This window comes from Tachyglossus aculeatus, chromosome 7, assembly GCF_015852505.1.
Source record: "Tachyglossus aculeatus isolate mTacAcu1 chromosome 7, mTacAcu1.pri, whole genome shotgun sequence".
Classification (NCBI taxonomy): Eukaryota; Metazoa; Chordata; class Mammalia; order Monotremata; family Tachyglossidae; genus Tachyglossus; species Tachyglossus aculeatus.
Window position 1 is genome coordinate 29,240,156 of NC_052072.1, and position 8,109 is coordinate 29,248,264.

An 8,109-nucleotide genomic window follows, 5' to 3' on the forward strand; every position below is an offset into this window, starting at 1 on the left:
TAATGGGGAAAAATAGGAAGGACCCAAGGGAGGAGGGATAGAAAAAGGGACAGAGAAAACAGAAGGGGGGAATTGGGGCAGAGATGGGAGCTCTTCATGCAACCAGTCATCTCAGTCAAAATTGCACTGTGGGTGGAGGGGCAGGCTGGGGATGAGCGCTTAGTACAGTGCTCTGCACACAGTAAGCGTTCAATAAATACGATTGATGATGAGATCAACGGGAAAGGAATGAGGGGAATGATCACTGAAAGGGAAAAGGGAAGTCACATTAAGCCTTCGATTATTTTGGAACACCTCTGTTCATTTATAGACAGAGTGTGGGTTTGCTTCCACAAAGTCCATGAATCATCTTTCCTGACCTATTTTGTAAAAGGTCTAGAACTTTTTTTGGATTTGGAAGTTTGACATTTATTAAATTGTCTATTTGATGAGCTCTACGCTTTTAGCCGCAGCAAGATCAGCCCTCTTTTTTAAAAAAACATGGTATCTGTTAATAATTGTGGTACTTGTTAAGTGCTTACTATGTCCCAAGCACTGTACTAAAAGCTGGGGTAGATACAAGATCATCAGGTTCTCCATGAGGCTCATAGTCTAAAAAGGAGAGAGAACAGGTATTAGACTGTGAGCCCACTGTTGGGTAGGGACCGTCTCTATATGTTGCCAACTTGTACTTCCAAGCGCTTAGTACAGTGCTCTGCACACAGTAAGCACTCAATAAATACAATTGATTGATTGATTGAATCCCCATTTTACAGATGAGGGAACTGAGGCTAAGTGCTTAGTAGTAGCAGTAGTAGTGCCAGACACTACTAAGCGCTTGGGTAGATTACAAATTAATCAGGATGGACACATTTTTTGTCTCTCATAGGGCTCACAGTCTTAATCTCTTTTTTACAGATGAGGTAACTGAGACACAGAGAAGTGAAGTGACTTGCCCAGGATCACATAACAGACAAGTGGCGGAGGCGGAATTGGAACTCTAACTCCTCATTCCACTAGACCACGCTGCTTCTCTTTTATGTAACGTAGTGTACATAAAACATTAACTACGACTAGGAAAAAGCAGCAAGTAACTAATGAACAATACTTCCAACATTATAAATTAACCCTGTTTCAACTTTGGCATTAATTTTGACGCAGCAAGCAAGGTCCATATCCTGTGGCCAATCTCTGAAGCACTATGCATTGCAGTTGACTGAATAAAAGCTTGGTTTGAATTCCCCAACTTTTTTGTGTGGGGGGGCGGATTCTCATGATTATCACAGAACGGTGGTGCAGCTGATGTTACTTCCTCTAAGAAACAAAGAGCAATTACCCTGGAAGTCCAAAAAAGCGATGAGACCTCAACTTAGACCCACAGAGTTATGCACTGAGAATCATCATCATCCCGAAAGACAGGCTGAAAACTGGAAATGTGATACAGGCTCAGCCCCTGCGCAGTGAACTGAGGTACCTAAGCAGCTCGCTGGAGTTTACAGTTCACACTGATCAACCGGTAATTGTTTGGCTGGAGAATTAAAATAAATGCTTTGCCCCTGTTAGTTTAGCACGATTCTGGAAAAACTAAGAATCTCTATGAGAGCCCTCTTCTCCATTCTTCCCCTCCTCCCCCTGAAAAATAGAATAAGGGGAAATTTGAATGCAAGTAAGAGATGGTTTGTGCATTTTCAAGTCAGGGCTAAGATGCAAAATATTGATGTCTGTCTGCTCAGGCTCTATCTTCCAGCAGGATGCAGCCTCCCAGGGTCTGTAATGTTCCCCTGGTCCTCACTGGGTGGCAGAGTGAGACAAAGTTTCGGAGTTTGAGATGCCTTGTTTCACCCCTCCGCGTTTGCAATGGAAAGGTCGAACAAATTCAAATGCTGCGACTCCCCCTCCATCTTCTGATCTGAGTCAGTTCTTACTTTCAGTCCCTGCCATGTCCTGGGTAAAAAGTATAACTCCCAAACTGAATGCAGCACATCAGTGAAACAGAGGCCTACTCTACATTTAATCAAAATATGAATTGTAAGTAGCGAACATGTCTCCCAACTCTTTTATGTACTCTCCCAAGCGCTTTTGAACACAGTAAGTGTTCCATAAATACGACTGAGAGTAACTGTGGTATTCCTTTTAACTCTTAGCATGTGTCAATCAAATGATGATATTGTTTGAGAACTTACTGTGGGCAAAGCACTGTACCAAATGCTTGAGAAAATACAAGAGTTGGTAGAGGCGATCCCTGTCCACAAGGAGCTTTCGGTCTACAGACAGAGACAAATAAAAATAAATTATGGATAGGGGAAATAGTAGACTATAAGGATATTTACATAAATGCTGTGAGGCTGAGAAGAGCATTATACTAAGCAGTGGGGTAGATATGAGATATGTATCCCATGTGGTATTCAGAGCAGCAGAGAAAACAGGAATTGAACACCCATTTTACAGTTGAGGAAACCGAGGCACAGAGCAGTTAAGTGACTTGTCCAGGGTTACACAGCAAAAAAGTGTGAGAACTGGGATTAAAACGCAGGTCTTCTGACTCCCATGCCTGTGCTCTTTCCACTAGGCCTTGCTGCTTCCACCTGCTATGGTGAAATTTATACGGAAAAGAGGAGAACATCTATCTAAACTTCCTGACCACATTCTTCATGAAAGTAATCAACAACCCTTCAAAAAATGCCTCCTAAACAGCTCAAAATTCCCTGGAAACCTAACACAATCAGCCATAGCTATACGTTTAGGAATGATGAAGAAAGGATATGTAAAATAAATTAAGGGTTTAAGACATTTATATGTTTTTTAGATAATTGCTGAGGAGGGGTAATGCACATTGTTTGGTTCTCTTTTTTATTTTCTTCGTAATTGTAAAGTCACTATCGTTGCTATTGACATAAACATTCAGGTATCTATACTATTCATTATTAATTCTGGTAAAAATATAAAATCTGGCCTGGCTTCAGAAACCATCCCCCATGTATAACATTGCTACTGAGGGAAAATTGGTTCCGAGTTAACAATGTTTCAACTTGAGCTGCAGGTTTTGGGAACCAATTGTGTCGTTAGCCTGAGAACTACTGGAACGGCTTCGCTGAAATGCTTTAGCTCTGAGGTCATAGCTATCATCTGGGCTATTTCAGTGTTTTGAGATTGAAGGAAAGTGTAATGGAAGAACCAAATTGGTATTCTTAAGGTCCTAGTGATCATGCACATAATGGTCCTCTTACAAAAGATGGGAGTGGGAATAGTTTCTCTGTATATTCAGCACTGCTTCTGGTCTGAAGGGCCTCTCTTGGAGTCTTCCAACTATTTCTTCTGGGTTTTTTTATTTAAACAATTTCAATTTTACCATTTGCATCTCCCCAATATGGTCTCAAGAGTTTCTAAAAGAAGTGATTAGACTATTCTTGACATGTCTAACTGTCCATTACATAACAATAATAATGATGATAACAATAGTGGTTTTTCAGTGCTTACTATATGCCGAGCATGTGCTAACGCTAGGATAGATACAAGATAATCAGGACCCACATTGGGCTCCAGTCTAAGTACATGAAGTAACTGAGGTATAGAGAAGTTAAGTGACTTGCCCAGAGTCACACAGCAGATAAATGGCAGAGCTGGGATTAGAACCCAGGTCCTCTTGATTCCCTGGCAGGTGTTCTTTCCACTAAGACACATTGCTGCACATTCACCTACCAAGGGTAAATCCTAAAACAGGATTACCAGGTTAAAAAATCTGGAAGCGAGAAGTACTCATTTTCTCTGAAGAAAAATACCATGTACTAGAGAACCTCATACACAATACTACAGAATCTGGTCTCTCAGATGTCTGTTGAAACTCTTATCCAGTTTATTCCATGTAACATCATCATTACTAGATTCATTAAAATGGCATTTATATTCTCTGTGAACTGTTCAGTCTGAATTTGCAACAGAAACAGCGTGGCCTAGTGGAAAGAGCACAGGCCTGGGAGTTAGAGGACCTGGGTTCTAATCCTCACCACTTGTTTGCTGTGTGACCTTGGGTAAGTCATTTAACTTTTCTGAGCCTCAATTACCTCATCTGTAAAATGGGGATTAAGACCGTGAGCCCTATATAGGACAGGGATTGTGTTTTATATCTTCCCTAGTGCTTAGTACAGTGCCAGGTACACAGCAAGCACTTAACAAATACGATAAAAATTAAAGCTCTCTGAGAACGGAGTTCTCTAAAACTACCTTAAAGCCTTGGCCACAACGTTACATTGATGTAACTTCTAGTAACTGATTGCTCTTCATGTGTTGGGGTTTCCCTTGAGAAAGGATGGTTTCTGCCTAGAAAGTGAGAGTAAAGACCCTTCCAAGGCAGACACTGGCCCTGAACTTTTAGAAGCCACCCTGCAGAGATCCCATTGTTATCCTTATGAAATCTTTTAAATGCTAATTTGTATCCAAATGTTCCTAAAAATGTGGATCAGGTCATTTCTGAAGGGAAGAGCTATCTCTCCCCCAGAGGCCTATTCCTAGTCATTCCCATCTTTTCAACATGGCAATAACTGCTACGAATATTTATAAAGCCATGAGGGACCTTTATCATCACTAGTCCTTTGCTCTGTACAGTGGACAGATAGAGACAAATGAAAATAAATTAGGCAATACCATAAGAAAGCAGTGTGATCTAGTGGGTAGAGGATGGGCCTGAGAGTCAGAGGACCTGGGTTCTAATTCCAGTTCTGCCATTTGTCTACCGTGGGACCGTGGGCAACTCAGTTATCTTGTCTGTGCCTCAGTTTCCTCATCCATAAAATGGGGATTCATTACCTGCTCTCCCTCTTACTAAGACTGTGAATCCCATGTGGGACAGGGACAACATCCAACTTGACTAACTTGTACTACCCCAGCCCTTAGAACAGTGCTTGAAACACAGTAAGCACTTGACAGACAGAATCAAAAATGAAAAAGACTCATCTTTCAAGGGCAAAGCCTCAAGTTCTTCCTAAAGTTGTCGACAGACTGATCTATAATAACTTGACAGGGCACGGTGCATGTGGTAGGAATATGAATACTTCGAATTAGCCATTACTTTAAAAAAAGAAAATAAATCCCTTAACATTTCCTAAACCCTAGTTAACAAAGCCCTCCCTAGTAATGGGTTTGGGTAAAGGCACTGCATGATTTTATACTCATTTTTATACTTCAAAGGTTTTTCCCTCTGCACTCCTTGGCAAGGTTTTTTAAGCCTTTCATGAAGCACCGATTTGATCACACATGATTTTATCTTTTTCTATGAAATGACTACTTCTTTACCTTACCTGATACAACTTTTCATAATTTTTCCTGGCAGGTCAACATTTTCTGTGAGTCAGTAGAGTTAATCTTATTTTCTAGGTTTTGGGTTTTTTCTAAAGCCCAGGTTTCTTTTCTCATAACAGCCAAATCAAAATTTTCCTTTCAGTGTAAATTGATTCAGTTTTTCCAAATCAAGCTCAGGGAAGCGATCCATGAATAAAGTTATATTTTAAAACCTGAACTTATCTTAAGATAGTTCTAGCACAATTTTTGTTACAAGTTTCTGTTCCTGTCTTTTATGTTTTAAAGTTCCTAACCCTTTTCCCCTACATACTATCCTGGCAAGTCTATGATGTATGCAATTTTAGTACTTAATTATGGAATTTAATTACATTTATTATTCATTCATTCATTCAATCATATTTATTGAGCGCTTACTGTGTGCAGAGCACTGTACTAAGTGCTTGGGAAGTACAAGTCAGCAACGTATTCACTCATTCATTCAAGTTTATTGAGTACTTACTGTGTGCAGAGCACTGTACTAAGCGCTTGGGAAGTACAAGTTGGCAACATATAGAGATGGTCCCTACCCAACAACGGGCTCACAGTCTAGAAGGGGGAGACGGAGAACAAAACAAACACTGTATTAAGCATTGGGGTAGATATAAGATAATCAGGTTGGACACAGTCCCTGTCCCTCATAATAATAATAATAATTCTTGTATTTAAGTGCTTATTATGTGCCAGCACTAGGGTGGATACAAGCAAATAAGGGTTAGACATAGTCCCTGTCCCAAATGGGTTTACAGTCTCAATCCCCATTTTACAGATGAGGTAACTGAGGGACAGAGAAGTTACTTGCCCAAGGTTACACAGCAGACAAGTGGCGGAATCAGGATTAGAACCCATGACCTTCTGACTCCCAGGACTGTGCCATGCTGCTTCCACATGGGATTCACAGTCTTAGTAATAATAATAATAATAATAATGGCATTTATTAAGCGCTTACTATGTGCAAAGCACTGTTCTAAACGCTGGGGAGGTTACAAGGTGATCAGGTTGTTCCACAAGGGGCTCACAGTCTTAATCCCCATTTTACAGATGAGGGAACTGAGGCACAGAGAAGTTAAGTGACTTGCCCAAAGTCACACAGCTGACAATTGGCAGAGCTGGGATTTGAACCCCTGACCTCTGACTCCAAAGCCCTGGTTCTTTCCACTGAGCCACGCTGCTTCCCTAATGCTTAGTACAGCGCTTATTACAGTGCTCTGCACACAGTAAGCGCTCAATAAATATGATAGAATGAATTGAATGAATGCTTGCATTTGTTAAAACATTTTCCAGGTGCCAGGCACTGTTCTAAGAACTGGGGCAGATGCACGCAAAACACGTTAGACACATTTCCTGTGCCACATGGGGCTCACAGCGTTAATCCTGTATGACTTTTAAAGTCCCTTTTAGATGAGGAAACTGAGGCACAAAGAAGTTACATGATTTGCCCATGGTCACAGTAGGCAAGTGGCAGTGTCAGGTTTGGAACTCAGGTCCTCTGACCCAAAGACCTGCGTTCTTTCCACTAGGCCACGCTGCTTCTTCCAACTCGATGCTCTGGGCTTTGGGAAAAAAATGTTCCATCTGTTTTATTCAAATTAACCCTGGCTTTTGGCACATAGAAAGTAAGCAATAAATGTCACCGTTGACTGAAGCTTGCAATTGTATCTGTGGCCAAAATACTTAGACTTTTGGTGTTAGTCCGCAGTTCCCAATTACAACTCGAGATTGAAAACCACAGAATCTTTAAGAACGGCTTCTTGCTAAAAGCTATAGACTCTGTGCTGTCTTAAAAAAAAAATAGCTCCTTCCGATTGCCTCTGAGGAGATCTTTCTTCCTCCTAAACCCTTCTTGCAGGAATCCTAACACTGGAATTCAAACTTGTAGTTTGACAGTTCTATAAAACCACATCACCTCCTCCAGGAGGCCTTCTCAGACTGAGCCCCCTCCTTCCTCTCCCCATCCCCCCACCTTACCTCCTTCCCCTCCCCACAGCACCTGTATATATGTATATGTTTGTACGTATTTATTACTCTATTTATTTATTTATTTTATTTGTACATATTTATTCTACTTATTTTATTTTGTTAATATGTTTTGTTTTGTTCTCTGTCTCCCCCTTCTAGACTATGAGCCCACTGTTGGGTAGGGACTATATATGTTGCCAACTTGGACTTCCCAAGCGCTTAATAGAGTGCTCTGCACACATGTTTATTCTATTTGTTTTTACATATTTATTCTATTTATTTTATTAATATGTTTTGTTCTGTTCTCTGTCTCCCCCTTCTAGACTATGAGCCCACTGTTGGGTAGGGACAGTCTCTATATGTTGCCAACTTGGACTTCCCAAGCGCTTAATGGAGTGCTCTGCACGCATGTTTATTCTATTTATTTTTACATATTTATTCTATTTATTCTATTTTGTTAATGTTTTGTTCTCTGTCTCCCCCTTCTAGACTGTGAACCCACTGTTGGGTAGGGACTGTCTCTATATGTTGCCAACTTGTACTTCCCAAGCGCTCTGCGCACAGTAAGCACTCAATAAATACAATTGAATCCGACTCAAAAGCCCCTGGCTGCATTTTACTATAATAATGATGGTATCTGTGAAGCGTTTACTACGTGTCAAGCACTGTTCTAAGCTCCGTGGTAGATACAAGGTAATCAGGTTGTCCCACGTGGGGCTCCCAGTCTTAATCCCCATTTTTACAGATGAGGTAACTGCGGGCCTAGAGAAGCTAAGTGACTGGCCCAAAGTCACACGGCTGATAAGTGGCAAAGGCGGTATTAGAACCCACGACCTTTGA